Source organism: Cygnus olor, assembly GCF_009769625.2.
Source record: "Cygnus olor isolate bCygOlo1 chromosome W unlocalized genomic scaffold, bCygOlo1.pri.v2 SUPER_W7, whole genome shotgun sequence".
NCBI lineage: Eukaryota > Metazoa > Chordata > Aves > Anseriformes > Anatidae > Cygnus > Cygnus olor.
The window spans coordinates 1,441,633-1,456,851 of record NW_024429078.1 but is presented as its reverse complement, the minus strand read 5'-3'; the positions used below and the strand labels follow the sequence as shown (position 1 = coordinate 1,456,851).

The 15,219-nt window shown below is 46.5% G+C and overlaps 1 protein-coding gene and 1 long non-coding RNA gene across 2 annotated transcripts in view; one reads left to right on the top strand and one right to left on the bottom strand.

The window, feature by feature from the left end:
- LOC121063021 (CUGBP Elav-like family member 4) overlaps positions 1 to 15,219 on the bottom strand; it is a 1,483,068-nt gene that overhangs the window by 463,532 nt on the left and 1,004,317 nt on the right. The window lies entirely within an intron of this gene.
- Positions 365 to 7,638, top strand: LOC121063024. Its single transcript, XR_005815789.1, has 3 exons — positions 365 to 381; positions 4,111 to 4,146; positions 7,505 to 7,638. It is a non-coding gene; the product is annotated as an uncharacterized LOC121063024 (long non-coding RNA).

Here is a 15,219-nt window from a genome sequence, read left to right as displayed (position 1 = left end):
CACCGCCCCGAGCCGCAGAAGAAACAGCTAGAGGCGTATATCTATTCCCCTTTACAACCGCTTTTGTCCTTCCCCCCCCGCCGTAGCCGCCGCTGCGCCGCGAGGTGCTCTGGGAGCTGTAATTCCTCCAGCCGCCCATAGCGGGCGCGGCGCCTCGGGTGACCTCATGGGGGTGGTAGTTCGGCGGCTGCACGGCCCCGCCGGCAGCAGGTGCTCGCGGGACTACTCCTCCCAGAATGCCCCTCTCTTCCGTCTGCCGGCCGCGCCAATGGGCGGTGAGCGCCGGGGGGGAGGTGGGGGGCAGGCTGGGAGTGGCGGTTGTTTCAAGATGGCGGAGGTGGTCCCCTGGGTTGGGTGGGGATCGGTACTGGAGCTGGGAGGGTGTCCTTCCGCGGGGCCGGATCCTTCTGCGGGTTGGGGGGAGGGGAAACTGAGGCAGGGGTCGGGTTGGGGGTGGTGGTTTGGGGGTGTTCGTGCTGGGCTGCGAGAGGGGAGGGAGGGGAAGGGGAAAGGAATGGAATGGAATGGAATGGAATGGAATGGAGGGAAGGGTGGCCGGGGTGTCCTCCTGGGGCGTCTCCCCTGTGCCTGGCCTCAGTTTCGGTCCTGGGCTGTAAATGCGGGGAAATGGGGTTGGGTTCAGGTTATGGAAGGAACCACCAGGGAGAAACTGAGTTGGAGGCGCAGACAGCAAGGAAAAGGTCATGGAATCACAGAATCCTAGAGTCATTAAGGTTGGAAAAGACCTTCAAAATCATCTGGTCCAACCATCACCCTGCTACCAATGTCACCCACTAAACCATGTACCTAAGCACCAGGTCAAACACGTCTTCTGTGTGGCCAGAGTGCGGTGGGCTGGGATGAGCCTGCTGGGGAGCTGGGGGCTCTATGTGCATGAGGCTCTGGGGGCTGTGAGTCTCTGTTACGGGAGCCCAGCTGGGCTGGACGTGTCGGTACAGTGGTTGTGGTGTTGGGGGTTTGGCATGTAAACGCCCGACTAGAGAGATGAGCTTACCCGGTGTGGAGAACCCAAAGGAGGTGGCATCAGTGTTTCAGCTCACACAGCTGAGGTAGAGGCTCAGCTAATTGAGAAGATGTGAGGGTGGAACTGGAGGCCTGGCCTGGCAGAAATATAGGAACTGACAACTTAGCTATGAGGGACTTGAGTTGTTGCTGTTGCTGGCACTGGGAGTGGGATTCCAGCATCAGCTAGAAGTGATTCAAAAGGAAGGTATGTGTGCACTCTCCTGTGTTTATGACGGATTGCACACCCACACCCACTCCAAAACAGTGGGCAGATGTAATGGGCCGACCTTCCCTGGACTGTTTAGGGGGCATGTTGTTATAAAACTTGGAAGATTTCCCATTTATGGTTTTTAAAAAACAAAAAATGCCTGCAACTTTCTCTGCCCCGTGATAGGGTGAAGGTTAGTAATCACATACCAGATTTGTTACTGCAGCATCATTGTTCTGCTTAGCTGGGGAAAAGTTGATACGATTACTATGACCGTACTTGTTTACTTTTATCAGTAAACTCCTAGGGTGACAGGGTGTCTCCCATCACCAAATAAGGTCTCTTGAGCCCAGCAGTGGAGCAGTGCCCTCATGCATCAAGATGTTGCAAGGGATGAGGATCTTCTTGACAACCATTTCTATTTTATATAGTTTTGCAAGTAGGTAGTGTTGCCTCTAATCTTGGCAAAGTTTAAATACATTGCAAGAACAAATGATAGTGGATGCTTTTAAAGAAGAGAGAGGGTTGAGTTTGGGGTGAATTGATGATACTGGTTTATTAGCTTTGGAAAACAACTCCTCTGTAATTGCTAAATAGTTACAGCATAGCAAGGCAGACTGCAGCATGCTGTGTTGTGTGTCTCTAGCTTGCTGTGGGGGGACTGTGAGCATCATAAGATGATCAGTTTTTCCAATGCCCATGGTGACTGCTGTTGCCTTGAACATTAGCTGTGGAGTTAGTAGGTTAATAACGTGTACAGTCAGCCCATTAGTAGTCTTGAGAGGCATGTGGCAGTGAATTAACGTTAAATGGCTGATGCTGCTGCTGTCCCCAGTCTCACTCTGAGACAGGGATGTTGGACCTATTTATGAATCAGCTCCTGAGTCACTGCAATTTTTAGCTGAGCTGATTAAGGTGGACTGATCTCACTTTGGTTTATCCTAATATGCTAGGCAGCAAACCTTCACGGGAGGGTGGTCCTGATAGCGTGGGGGAGAAACAGTATCAGCTTTGTCTAATTTTTTTGTCTAATCCCACTACTAGGCATCTATCCACAGCAGTGCCAATGAAGGAGGCAAACTTCAAAAGCCATATGTTGTTTAGGCAAATCTGTTTTATTTCCTACACCCATGTGTTGACACAGATTAACCATATGCCAGCCGAGAAAGCAATTGCCTGTGCTGAGGTTCGTTGTTTCTGGTAGCAGTATGAATCAAAGATCTTTTCGGTATCCTGCAGACTGCTGTCATAGCTTTACTGATGCAGCTGTTTGCACTGGGCTGTGATCCAGATTGGGACTTGATCTACCTTGGTGCTTTTTGGGAAGAGGGGGCGTGATGCTTTACTTTCAGAATTGATTCAGTTTCTTCACCTGGTTCATGGCATGACCCCAGATTGTGTTGTGACAGTTAGAGACAGCAGGCTGCAGCTTACAGGTGAGAACAAAAGTGTTTTCAATGTTTGTAGAGATGAATGACACCAGTACTAGGTGAAGCTCTTCTTGAACTGGTCAAAGACTGATGAGTGATAATTGTTTATAAGTGTTAACGTGGATCAGAAAGATTACAAGTGATTCTTGCTTGCAATAACAAGCTTTTCCAGTGTGTCAAGTATCACTTGTGCGAGGGATAGTGAGGATTGATGGAATCTGAAGTTACTATCCAGAGGTGAAAGCTTCTAGACTGTTGCTAATTTTCTCTGCCATGAGGTAACTTACTAAACTAAGTTTTTGAAATGGTACTTCCAAAATCAAATTTTAGTTAAAGCGAGAGTTTTGAGAGAGAGTTGGTATAGGTTAGCTGAAAGATTTTTCACAATTTGACTCTACTGTGTGGAGACAACTGTGCAAAAACTTAAACACATTTATCTGTAAACAGTACAGAAATTAAGTAATTGAGTTAATTGGCCAAACTTTTAAGGCTGAGGAAAATACTATAAACAAAACGTTAGTAGAGGAGGCTTTTGAGCCTTGTGCTTTTGTTTTTCACTTCGGCATAAAGTTAGTAACTTATGTGGGAATAAAAATCTGTACTTTCAGCTAACTGAAGGTATCGCTTTAAGGAAGGTGCTATAGTCTACACCCTTCCCTGAATTGTGTGAATTGTGTTGAGTCCTATTCTTAGGGACTTCTAGGAGGCAAGTGTGGAAGTTCAGTGACTGCTAAAATAGCAGAAATAACACGGTGCCTGGTCCTTTGTGATTTTTTGAGTATTTTCTGCAGTCACATAATTCAATAGTTAAAGCATTGGATTATTTGAAAGTTCTTGAGATAACTTAATATCAAAAATGGTTTCAGACCAACTTTTGATCTTGTTAAAGAGGACAAGTCCTCAGGCTTTCAGCTGGCACTTGTCATGTGATGATCAGATGGGAATGACCAACTTCCTTTGAAAGCTTTTGTGTTCATCCTCATTTACATTTCTTAGACTATTCCATACAAAATGTAGTATTTCATCGTAGCGTGATTATGTGCTGTTCTGGAAGTTTGTCTTCCCTACATATCAAGGAGTTCCTTACATAAAGATAACCCACTCTTAATTTAAATATTATTACTTCATTATCTTAGTAATTGCCCTTACAACTGTTCCTGGGATCTTTTGTGAAGGTGACCTGTCAGATAATCTTTACTGGCTAAAAGTCAATGCACAGTGAGGAAGGAGTAACACTTTGTTTTAGCAATCTGTGTTTGTTTGTTTGTTTGTTTCCCCTTCCTAGTCAATTTTTTCCTGCTTCCAGTTCTCCTAAAGTGTTGCCAATCTGTTTTCTTATCAACAGCCTGTTAAGATTAAGGGCAAAATACTTATTTTTATAGTTGCATTTAAAAGGCCAAGCTCTTTATCTTTTGTATTTATTCCCTTTAACAAAGCTACATGCAGTTTCTGATGAAGAACAGCCAATGGTGTATGTTTCAGGTATGAACTTCTAATAGCTGTAAACAAAGGTTTTGTTTTTGTTTTTTTCCTGTGAATGCTAAACTATGCAGTGTTTTTTCAGCTATGTGATTTGTGTATGTAAGTGTATAAGGTACAGAGTCATCACAAGTACTTTAACTTGTAATGGGACATACAGGATTATAGCAGAGGATTTATGCCCTGCTGCTTAGATAAGCATATGGTATCATATGAACAGTTTCAGGGGAGTTGTTTCTATTGCAGGTACAGCATAGTTTTATTCAGCCTATAAAGTAAGCTGAATTTTTAGTGTGGTCTCCAGGGAATGTTGAAGCATTTGAGATTCTCAGGTCTTTTGTAAATTTTGAAGAGAATGGTTAAAATGAAGATTCATTGTGTAAAGAGAAATTGAAATTGTTTTGTAATCAGTTCTCTTGACCTTGATTTACTGAGCGCATACTTGTGTACATCCCTGGGGAAATAATGAGTGTTCTTAGCCTCCCTTCTTCAGAATTTTCTAATTGTCAAACATAGAAGACAACTTTTACAGTGACACCATATCCTGAAAATATGGCTGCAGATGATTAGCTCTAGTAAAATTGTGTATATGTACAGCATATGTTCAGCAGTTAAGCAGTTATAAACTTTGAGGAACCCCTATTCTCTACCTTTAGAGTAGCATGGTTACCCTTTGTTGTGGTTTAGCCCGGCTGGCAGTCAAACACCACACAGCCGTTCGCTCACCCTCCCCCCTCCCTCTCCGGGATGGGGGAGAGAAACGGGAAAGTGAAGCCTGCGAGTTGAGATAAAGACAGTTTATTAAGACAGGGAAAAGAATAACAACAATAATAATAATAATAATAGTATTAATAGTAATAATGTGTACGAAATAAGTGATGCACAATGCAATTGCTCACCACCCGTTGACCGATGCCCAGCCTATCCCCGAGCAGCCGGCCACCCCTCCACCCCGGCTAGCCACCCCTATATATTGTTCAGCATGACGTCAGATGGTATGGAATACCCCTTTGGCCAGTTTGGGTCAGCTGTCCTGGGTCTGTCCCCTCCCAGCTTCTGCTGCATCCCTAGCCTGCTCGCTAGCAGGACAGAGAGAGGCTGAAAAGTCCTTGGCTTGGTGTAAGCACTGCTCTACAACAATTAAAACATCAGCATGTTATCAGCGCTCTTCTCATTCTAATCCAAAACATAGCACCCTGCCAGCTACTAGGAGGAAAATTAACTCTGTCCTAACTGAAACCAGGACACCCTTAAAAAAAAAAAAAAGCCTACAGGGCAAGCAGCTCTATTAAAAATCTTTGAATATGTTTAGTAGCTAGTATAGTTCAAGCCAACTGATACTAGATTGTTAATCAGTGTGTCCTAGAAAAAAAGCAGGGATCCAAAATGCTGGAAATGATTCACTCTGTGTAACATTTTTCCACTTCTCTTCCACTCCTGTGTTTATGAGGAGAATGTCAGAAACATTTTCCCTTGTGTCCAAGCACAGAGATTAGTTAAAGTCTGTAATTTAGTTCTTTCACTTGAATTGCTGACACACTTCTAAAGTTCATTCCCCAAAGGAGTATAATCTATAATATGAATACAGTATTTATTTTTTTTGGTCAAAATTTCTGCACCTCTGAACAGTCAAGACTCGATCTTTCACGCAGTACCAAGAAGCTGTTGATTTTCATCTGGCCCTGGGAGGTTTTAGTGTCAGTGTTAGTGTTGACACTTTATAATTGCACCACGAGGATTTGCAGTGCTCTAATGCTTGGAACAGTCCAGAGGAGGGCCACTAAGATGATCAGAGGGCTGGAGCACCTCTCCCATGCAGAAAGGTTGAGGGAACTGGGCTTGTTTAACTTGGAGAAGAGAAGGCTCCGGGGAGACCTCATTGCGGCCTTCCAGTACTTGAAGGGAGCGTATAAACAGGAGGGGGAACGCCTGTTTACATGTGTTGGTAGTGATAGGACAAGGGGAATGGTTTTAAACTAAGACAGGGGAGATTTAGGTTAGATATTAGGAGGAAGTTTTTCACTCAGAGGGTGGTGAGGCACTGGAACAGGTTGCCCAGAGAGGTTGTGGATGCCCCATTCAAGGCCAAGCTGGATGCGGCTCTGGGCAGCCTGCTCTAGTGGTTGGCAACCCTGCCCAGAGCAGGGGGGTTGAAACTAGATGACTTTTAAGGTCCTTTTCAACCCAGGCCATTCTATGATTCTAATGTTTTTACCTGCGATAGGGGTGAACTAATTCCAATTATGGCAGGAAGCTTTTTACAGAAGATCTGTGGAGTGTGCACTGTAGTGTTACCTTACTTATATGCGTAGTCCTGACAGGAACAGTTAGTCTGAGCAATCAGCAGCTTGGCTGTATAACAGAAAAAAAATGGTTTATCATGTGAGTTGTACTTCTAACAGCATTACTTCTGTTTGGTTCCTATTTGTATTTGAGTGTCAAAACTGCAGCTCAGTTTTATGCTATTGAATTTTAAATTCAACTTTTTGCGTTGAACCTCAGTCAGAAGACAACATGCAGGTTTCAGAATTTACTTCCATGTTCATGTGGCTGGAAGTTCAGTGCCATGCACCTCTTTTCTTCTGCTCATATGTTCTGGTTTCAGTTAGGACAGAGTTAATTTTCCTCCTAGTAGCTGGTAGGGTGCTATGTTTTGGATTAGGATGAGAAGAGCGCTGATAACATGCTGATGTTTTAATTGTTGTAGAGCAGTGCTTACACCAAGCCAAGGACTTTTCAGCCTCTCTCTGTCCTGCCAGCGAGCAGGCTGGGGGTGCAGCAGGAGCTGGGAGGGGACAGACCCAGGACAGCTGACCCAAACTGGCCAAAGGGGTATTCCATACCATCTGACGTCATGCTGAACAATATATAGGGGTGGCTAGCCGGGGTGGAGGGGGGGCCGGCTGCTCGGGGATAGGCTGGGCATCGGTCAACGGGTGGTGAGCAATTGCATTGTGCATCACTTATTTCGTACACATTATTACTATTAATACTATTATTATTATTATTATTATTATTATTGTTATTTTTCCTGTCTTAATAAACTGTCTTTATCTCAACCCACAGGCTTCACTTTCCCATTTCTCTCCCCCATCCCAGAGAGGGAGGGGGGAGGGTGAGCGAACGGCTGTGTGGTGTTTAGCTGCCAGCCAGGTTAAACCACAACATCATATTTTCATCTTAACAAAATTTTGTATGGGGTGAGAGTCTGGGGGAAACTGCAAACAGACACCTGAAATTCTCTTTCTTTTCAAAAAGAGCTGCTAAGCCAAGAATGAATTTGTGAAAGTCCTGTTGTAGGAGGCACAAAATCTTCCCTTTTGACTTCATAATCTGTGTTTTGCTTGTCTTTCATCTACAGGAGTGTCTACAAAAGGAAATTTAAGAACAAGGTATTTGTCAAAGAGTCAAAAAAGTGAAACTGAGCTAAAGGTGCCTGTAGCTGTTGCTTTTGTTTCTATGGATCCTGTTAGAAGCACAGGAGATCTGACAGGGCAGCAGGTAAGTAAAGGCAGTTTTTTTTTGCTTTGAAGAGTGCGCGTAGTGGAAAAGTGTTGGGAAAATCTGAAAATCTTTAGATAGAAAGCTTCTAACACTATTACTCTCGCAAATTCTTATTTTTTTTGTCCATTTGCATGGTGGCTTGCTGGCATAAATTAATTTTCCCAAGATAGCTTGCTAACTAAAAGAGAACAAAAGCTCAATGTGCTAATGTATGTAAGTGGTTTGCAACCGGGGCCATGTGAAATGGCTTATATTCCTGTGTGTATGTGTGTAGAGCGAGAAAGAAGCTTAGAGTAGCTCCTAATTGGTACATTACTTGCCAAACACACAAGCAGTGTTTCTATTCAATTTCTTTGGTCTAGTCTTATCATTTAGAAACAAGACATGCAAAATTGTTTTTGGAGACCTTTTTGTCGTGTCTGCTCATGTAACAAGGTAAAATCACTTTCCATTTTTGATAGTAAAAGTTAAAATGCATCTGAGTAACAGGAGTAGCTCTGCCAGTTGATATTATCTTTGGCTGTGGTTCAGTGTGTTATCAGGCCTACTCCTGTGGCAATATGTGACACTTCCAGAGTTTGTGTTAGAAGTTTCAAAGCAGTGGGGTTTCCCTTTGAAGGTTATTTAGTGTTCTGACAGGTCTTGTAATGTTCCAAAATCTGTTGAGAGATGGCATTTTTCTGACATGATTTGGATAGCATATTGACTATGAAATCCATTTAAATACTGTCGTCTCTTGCCTAGCAGTCATCTGGGGCAACTCAATAAGCTATTAGGATTTGGTATCTGTACTTCCAGGCAGTATCTAAAACTTTTCATAGAATCCCAGGATGGTTGGGGTTGGAAGGGACCCTAAAGCTTACCCAGTCCCACCCCCCTGCCATGGACAGGACACCTCCCACCAGCCCAGGTTGCCCAAAGCTCCATCCAGCCTGGCCTTGAGCACTGCCAGGGATGGGGCATCCACTGCTTCTCTGGGCAGCCTGTGCCAGGGCCTCACCACCCTCTGAGTGAAGAATTTTTTCCTAATGTCCAATCTAAACCTACCCTCTTTTAGTTTAAAGACGTTCCCCTGTGTCCTATCACTCCACCCCCTGACAAAGAGTCCCTCCCCAGCTGTCCTGTAGGTACTGGCAGGCTGCTATAAGGTCTCCCTGGAGCCTTCTCTTCTCCAGGCTGAACACCCCCAGCTCCCTCAGCCTGTCTCCGTAGCAGAGGTGCTCCAGCCCTCTGAGCATCCTCGTGGCCTCCTCTGTATTTGAGGAGTTCCATGTCCTTCTTGTGCTGGGCGCCCCAGAGCTGGGTGACTCCAGGTGGGGTCTCACGAGAGCAGAGCAGAGGGGGACAATCCCCTCCCTCACCCTCTGCCCATGCTGCTTCTGGTGCAGCCCAGGACACGGTTGGCTTTCTGGGCTGTAGTTGCACATTGCTGGCTCATGTCGAGCTTCTCATCAACCAGTATCCCCGAGTCCTTCTCCTCAGGGCTGCTCTCAATCCATTCTCCACCCAGCCTGTATTCATGTTTGGGATTGCCCTGACCCTGTTGCAGGACCGTGCACTTGGCCTTGTTGAAATTCATGAGGATTTTCACAGGCCAACCTCTCAGCCTACCCAGGTCCCTCTGGAGGCATCCCTTCCCTCCAGCATGCTAACTGTCATGACTGTATCTGGTTCACTGCTGTATTAACATGCATTAAATCTTGTTCTGTTTCTGGGTTAAGATGTTCTTCTCTCTGTCTTTTGTATGCTGTGTGCCTCACATGTATGTTCAAAACTCTAATGGGAAGATAGATCACGCTGTTCTCACTACTTTTACAGAGTCATTCCTCTTTGAATCCATAAGCAGCTCTGTTCTCCGCAGCATGAGACACTGATAACTAGCATTCATTTTTGGACCCCTCTTGGACTCCTCCCAATCTATATCTCTTTTTATCAGTACTTGCCTTTAGGAGGCTGGTATGTACCTCCACTTTGCAAATGATGTTGTAATTAAGTGACATGCAGAGAAATTTCACAGATAGCCATCATTATGCAGAATTTTTATATAGATGGGTGTCCTGGTTTCAGGTAGGACAGAGTTAATTTTCCTCCTAGTAGCTGGCAGGGTGCTATGTTTTGGATTAGAATGAGAAGAGCGCTGATAACATGCTGATGTTTTAATTGTTGTAGAGCAGTGCTTACACCAAGCCAAGGACTTTTCAGCCTCTCTCTGTCCTGCTAGCGAGCAGGCTAGGGATGCAGCAGGAGCTGGGAGGGGACAGACCCAGGACAGCTGACCCAAACTGGCCAAAGGGGTATTCCATACCATCTGACGTCATGCTGAACAATATATAGGGGTGGCTAGCCGGGGTGGAGGGGGGGCCGGCTGCTCGGGGATAGGCTGGGCATCAGTCAGCGGGTGGTGAGCAATTGCATTGTGCATCACTTATTTCGTACACATTATTACTATTAATACTATTATTATTATTATTATTATTATTGTTATTCTTTTCCCTGTCTTAATAAACTGTCTTTATCTCAACTCACAGGCTTCACTTTCCCGTTTCTCTCCCCCATCCCGGAGAGGGAGGGGGGAGGGTGAGCGAACGGCTGTGTGGTGTTTGGCTGCCAGCCGGGCTAAACCACAACAGTCCATTTGGCGCCCAACGTGGGGCTCGAAGGGTTGAGATATCGACAGATTTGACCAGAGTGTGTTAAACTAAAATTGGTATAAGTATTCAACCTGCTTAATAGTTGCTAGTCACAATGTTGATTGCCTTAATCTCAGGTCTGCTGTGCCTGTTTCCCAAATTGAGTTTTATAGCAAGTTACTTTCTGTATGTGCTCCCTGTCGTGCTGTTTATCCTTTCCGGGCCCTGGTTTAAGATTGTTATGGTACTGTGTGGTGTAACGATGGCTTATGAAATGATGAGATTTCTGGTCATGACTCTAACCTGGTATTTGTACTCAGCACTGTCGTCGACTCTATACTTCGGAAACCATATCTCAGAAACTATTAGCAATTACACCTATTGCCTTTTTTCATCAGGGAGCCAATCTGTGGAGGGGACAGGGGAAGATATTTTTTCCTACCTGTTCACTCTCCCTTCCTCCTTCACCACCCTCTTATCCCCCGAGCTAGTTACGGTAGCTCTCCAAGATGTTGAATATCCTTGGGATACTCAGACCAGCATGTTCTTGTTGTTATGTCTCCTGAATGCGCTTCAGGTTTTGTTTAAGGTTAAACAACTACTTAGGAATCTCATCCAGAGATCTGTCTTGAGGCGGGATAGTTGCGAGTGGCAGTGAGTGTGGGAGGATATGGGCAGGTTTCTAGAGCAGTGGGCACCTCCAGTGTTTTGGACATTCACCCCTGAACAACTGCAAAATCCTAAAAAACTGGTAGAATGCTTGAAAAAAAGGTGTCATGAGTCTGGCAGTTCCAAAGTGACGCAAATCACTGTGGCGTGCTGGGGTCTGGCTTGTGCCTATCGACCTGCAATTGATGCTACTATCAACCTAGTGACAGACCCTGCGGCCGTTCCAGTCCCGGCTCCCGCAGCCACTCCAGCTCCAGCTCCCGCAGCCGTTGCAGCCCCTGTAGCTGCTCCAGCTCCTGCAGCCGCTCCCACTCCTGTGGCTGGGTCAGAGAAACGAACTGTAGCAGTGCAAGTTGCCCCTGCAGAGGGTATTCCAACCCCTGTGGCAGACCCTGTAGCTGGGTCAGAGAAGCGAGCTGTAGCAGTGCAAGTTGCCCCTGTAGAAAAGGTGAAAAAATGGTATAGAGATTCAGGTTGTTTAGAACACAGAAAGTCTTCTGCTAAGTCTGGGTGTGGAGAAGACGGGGCTGGGCCATCAAGTGTGCAGGAGGATGAAGATGAGGATGAGGATGTCGAAAAATCAACAGTAACTACCCGAACCCTATACCAGCATGAGCTACGAGATGTGCGAAAAGATTTTGGTCGCTGTATAGGTGAACAGCTTGTCACCTGGCTGCTCCGGTGCTGGGACACTGGAGCCAACGGTGTGGAATTAGAGGGCAGGGAAGCCAGGCGGTTGGGATCCCTTGCTAGAGATGCAAGCATTGACAAAGCAATTGGAGATGGAGCACGATCTCACAGCCTCTGGAGGCGTCTCCTGTTAGCTGTGAAGGGAAGGTATCCCTTCAAGGAAGAACTTGTATGTCTACCAGTCAAGTGGACCACCATGGAGAAGGGAATTCAGTACCTGAGGGAATTAGCCGTACGGGAGGTAATTTATAAGGACCTAGACGACGCACAAATATCCACAGATCCAGATGAAGTCCAGTGTACTCGACCCATGTGGCGGAAGTTTGTACGGAATGCACCATCATCATGGGCCAGCACATTGACGATAATAACCTGGAAAGATGGTGAAGATCCCACAGTGGGTGACATGGCTAAACAACTCCGGGAGTACGAAGGAAATCTCTCCTCTTCCCTACAGGCCTGCGTCTCGGCTGTGGAGAAACTCTCTGAAGAGTTCCACCAACTTAAAGAGAATTTATCTTCCCCCCCACCTGAACGAACCAGTGGCCACCAACTAAAAGAGAATACTTTGGAGAAACTTTCTGAAGAGGTCTACCAACTTAAAGAGAGTTTATTTTCCTCCCCACCTGTACAAACCAGTGTCTCGGCTATTAGGGGTAAACGTGCATCCATGCAAAGAAGACAATATGGTGGGTACACACCCCACGCCACCCTGTGGTTTTACCTACGTCACCATGGAGAGGACATGAGAAAATGGGATGGAAAATCTACTGAGACCCTAGAGGCACGGGTACGTGAGTTGCAAAAGAAAACAATCGGGAGAAAGGGGTTCTCTGAAAAGTTTGCTGCTCCAACTTCCAGCAGGCAGTCCTTTAAACACAGAAACGAACATTCTGACCAGGACTAGAGGGGCCCTGCCTCCAGCCAGGGGGAGGAAAGGGACAATCGAGTTTATTGGACTGTGTGGATTCGATGGCCTGGCATGTCTGACGCACAGAAGTATAAGGCTCTAGTAGACACCGGTGCACAATGTACTCTAATGCCATCAAGCTGTAAAGGGCCAGAGCCCATCTGTATTTATGGCGTGACAGGGGGATCCCAGCAGTTAACTGTATTGGAGGCTGAAGTGAGTCTAACCGGAAATGAGTGGCAAAAGCACCGTATTGTGACTGGCCCGGATGCTCCGTGCATCCTTGGCATAGACTATCTAAGGAGAGGATATTTCAAGGACCCAAAAGGGTTCCGCTGGGCTTTTGGCATAGCTGCCTTAGAGACAGAGGACATTAAACAGTTGTCTACCTTGCCCGGTCTCTCAGAGGACCCTTCTGTTGTGGGGTTGCTGAGGGTTGAAGAACAGCAAGTGCCAATCGCTACCACAACTGTGCACCGGCGGCAATATCGCACCAACCGAGACTCCCTGATTCCCATCCACGAGCTAATTCGTCAACTGGAGAGCCAAGGAGTGATCAGCAAGACTCATTCACCTTTTAATAGTCCCATATGGCCAGTGCGAAAGTCTAATGGTGAGTGGAGACTAACAGTGGACTATCGTGGCCTGAACGAAGTCACGCCACCACTGAGTGCTGCAGTGCCGGACATGCTAGAACTCCAGTACGAACTGGAATCAAAGGCAGCCAAGTGGTATGCCACAATTGATATTGCTAATGCATTTTTCTCCATCCCTCTAGCAGCAGAGTGCAGGCCACAGTTTGCTTTCACTTGGAGGGGAGTCCAATATACTTGGAATCGGCTGCCCCAGGGGTGGAAACACAGCCCTACCATTTGCCATGGACTGATCCAGTCTGCGCTGGAGCAGGGGGAGGCTCCTGAACACCTGCAGTACATCGATGACATCATTGTGTGGGGTGACACTGCAGAGGAAGTTTTCGAGAAAGGGAAGAAAATAGTCCAAATCCTTCTGAAGGCCGGTTTTGCCATAAAACAAAATAAAGTTAAAGGACCTGCACGAGAGATCCAGTTTTTAGGAATAAAATGGCAAGATGGACATCGTCAAATCCCAATGGATGTGATCAACAAAATAACAGCTATGTCTCCACCAACTAGCAAAAAGGAAACACAAACTTTCCTAGGTGTCGTGGGGTTTTGGAGAATGCATATTCCAAATTACAGTCTGATTGTAAACCCGCTCTACCAAGTAACCCGCAAGAAGAATGCTTTTGAATGGGGCCCTGAGCAACGACAAGCCTTTGAACAAATTAAACAGGAAATAGTTCATGCAGCAGCCCTTGGGCCAGTCCGAACAGGACCAGATGTAAAGAATGTGCTCTACACCGCAGCCGGGGAGAATGGCCCCACCTGGAGCCTCTGGCAGAAAGAACCTGGGGAAACTCGAGGTCGACCCCTGGGGTTTTGGAGTCGGGGATACAGAGGATCTGAGGCCCGCTATACTCCAACCGAAAAGGAGATATTGGCAGCATATGAGGGAGTTCGATCTGCTTCGGAAGTGGTCGGTACTGAAGCGCAGCTCCTCCTGGCACCCCGACTGCCGGTACTGGGTTGGATGTTCAAAGGAAGGGTCCCCTCTACACATCATGCAACTGATGCTACATGGAGCAAGTGGGTTGCACTGATTACTCAGCGGGCTCGAATAGGAAACCCCAGTCGCCCAGGAATCCTGGAAGTGATTATGGACTGGCCAGAAGGCAAGTACTTTGGGATATCATCAGAGGAGGAGGTGGTCCGTGCTGAAGAAGCCCCACTGTACAACAAGCTACCAGAAAATGAGAAGAAATATGCCCTGTTCACTGATGGGTCCTGTCGTATTGTGGGAAAGCATCGGAGATGGAAAGCTGCTGTATGGAGTCCTACACGACGAGTTGCAGAAGCTGCTGAGGGAGAAGGTGAATCGAGTCAGTTTGCAGAAGTGAAAGCCATTCAGCTGGCCTTAGATAGTGCTGAACGAGAAAAGTGGCCAGTTCTCTATCTCTATACTGATTCATGGATGGTAGCAAATGCCCTGTGGGGGTGGTTACAGCAACGGAAGCAGAACAACTGGGAGCGCAGGGGCAAACCCATCTGGGCTGCTGCATTGTGGCAAGATATTGCTGCCCGGGTAGAGAACCTGGTTGTAAAGGTACGCCATGTAGATGCTCATGTGCCCAAGAATCAGGCTACTGAAGAACATCAAAACAACCAGCAGGTGGATCAGGCTGCTAAGATTGAAGTGGCTCAGGTGGACCTGGACTGGCAGCATAAGGATGAATTATTTATAGCCCGATGGGCCCATGACACCTCAGGCCATCAAGGTAGAGATGCAACATACAGATGGGCTCGTGACCGAGGGGTGGACCTGACCATGGACACTATAGCACAGGTTATTCATGATTGTGAAACATGTGCTGCAATTAAACAAGCCAAACGGTCAAAGCCTCTCTGGTATGGAGGACGATGGCTGAAATACAAATATGGAGAGGCCTGGCAGATTGATTACATCACACTCCCCCAAACCCGCAACGGCAAGCGCCACGTACTTACAATGGTGGAAGCAACCACCGGATGGCTGGAAACATATCCTGTGCCCCATGCCACCGCCCGGAACACTATCCTGGGCCTTGAAAAGCAA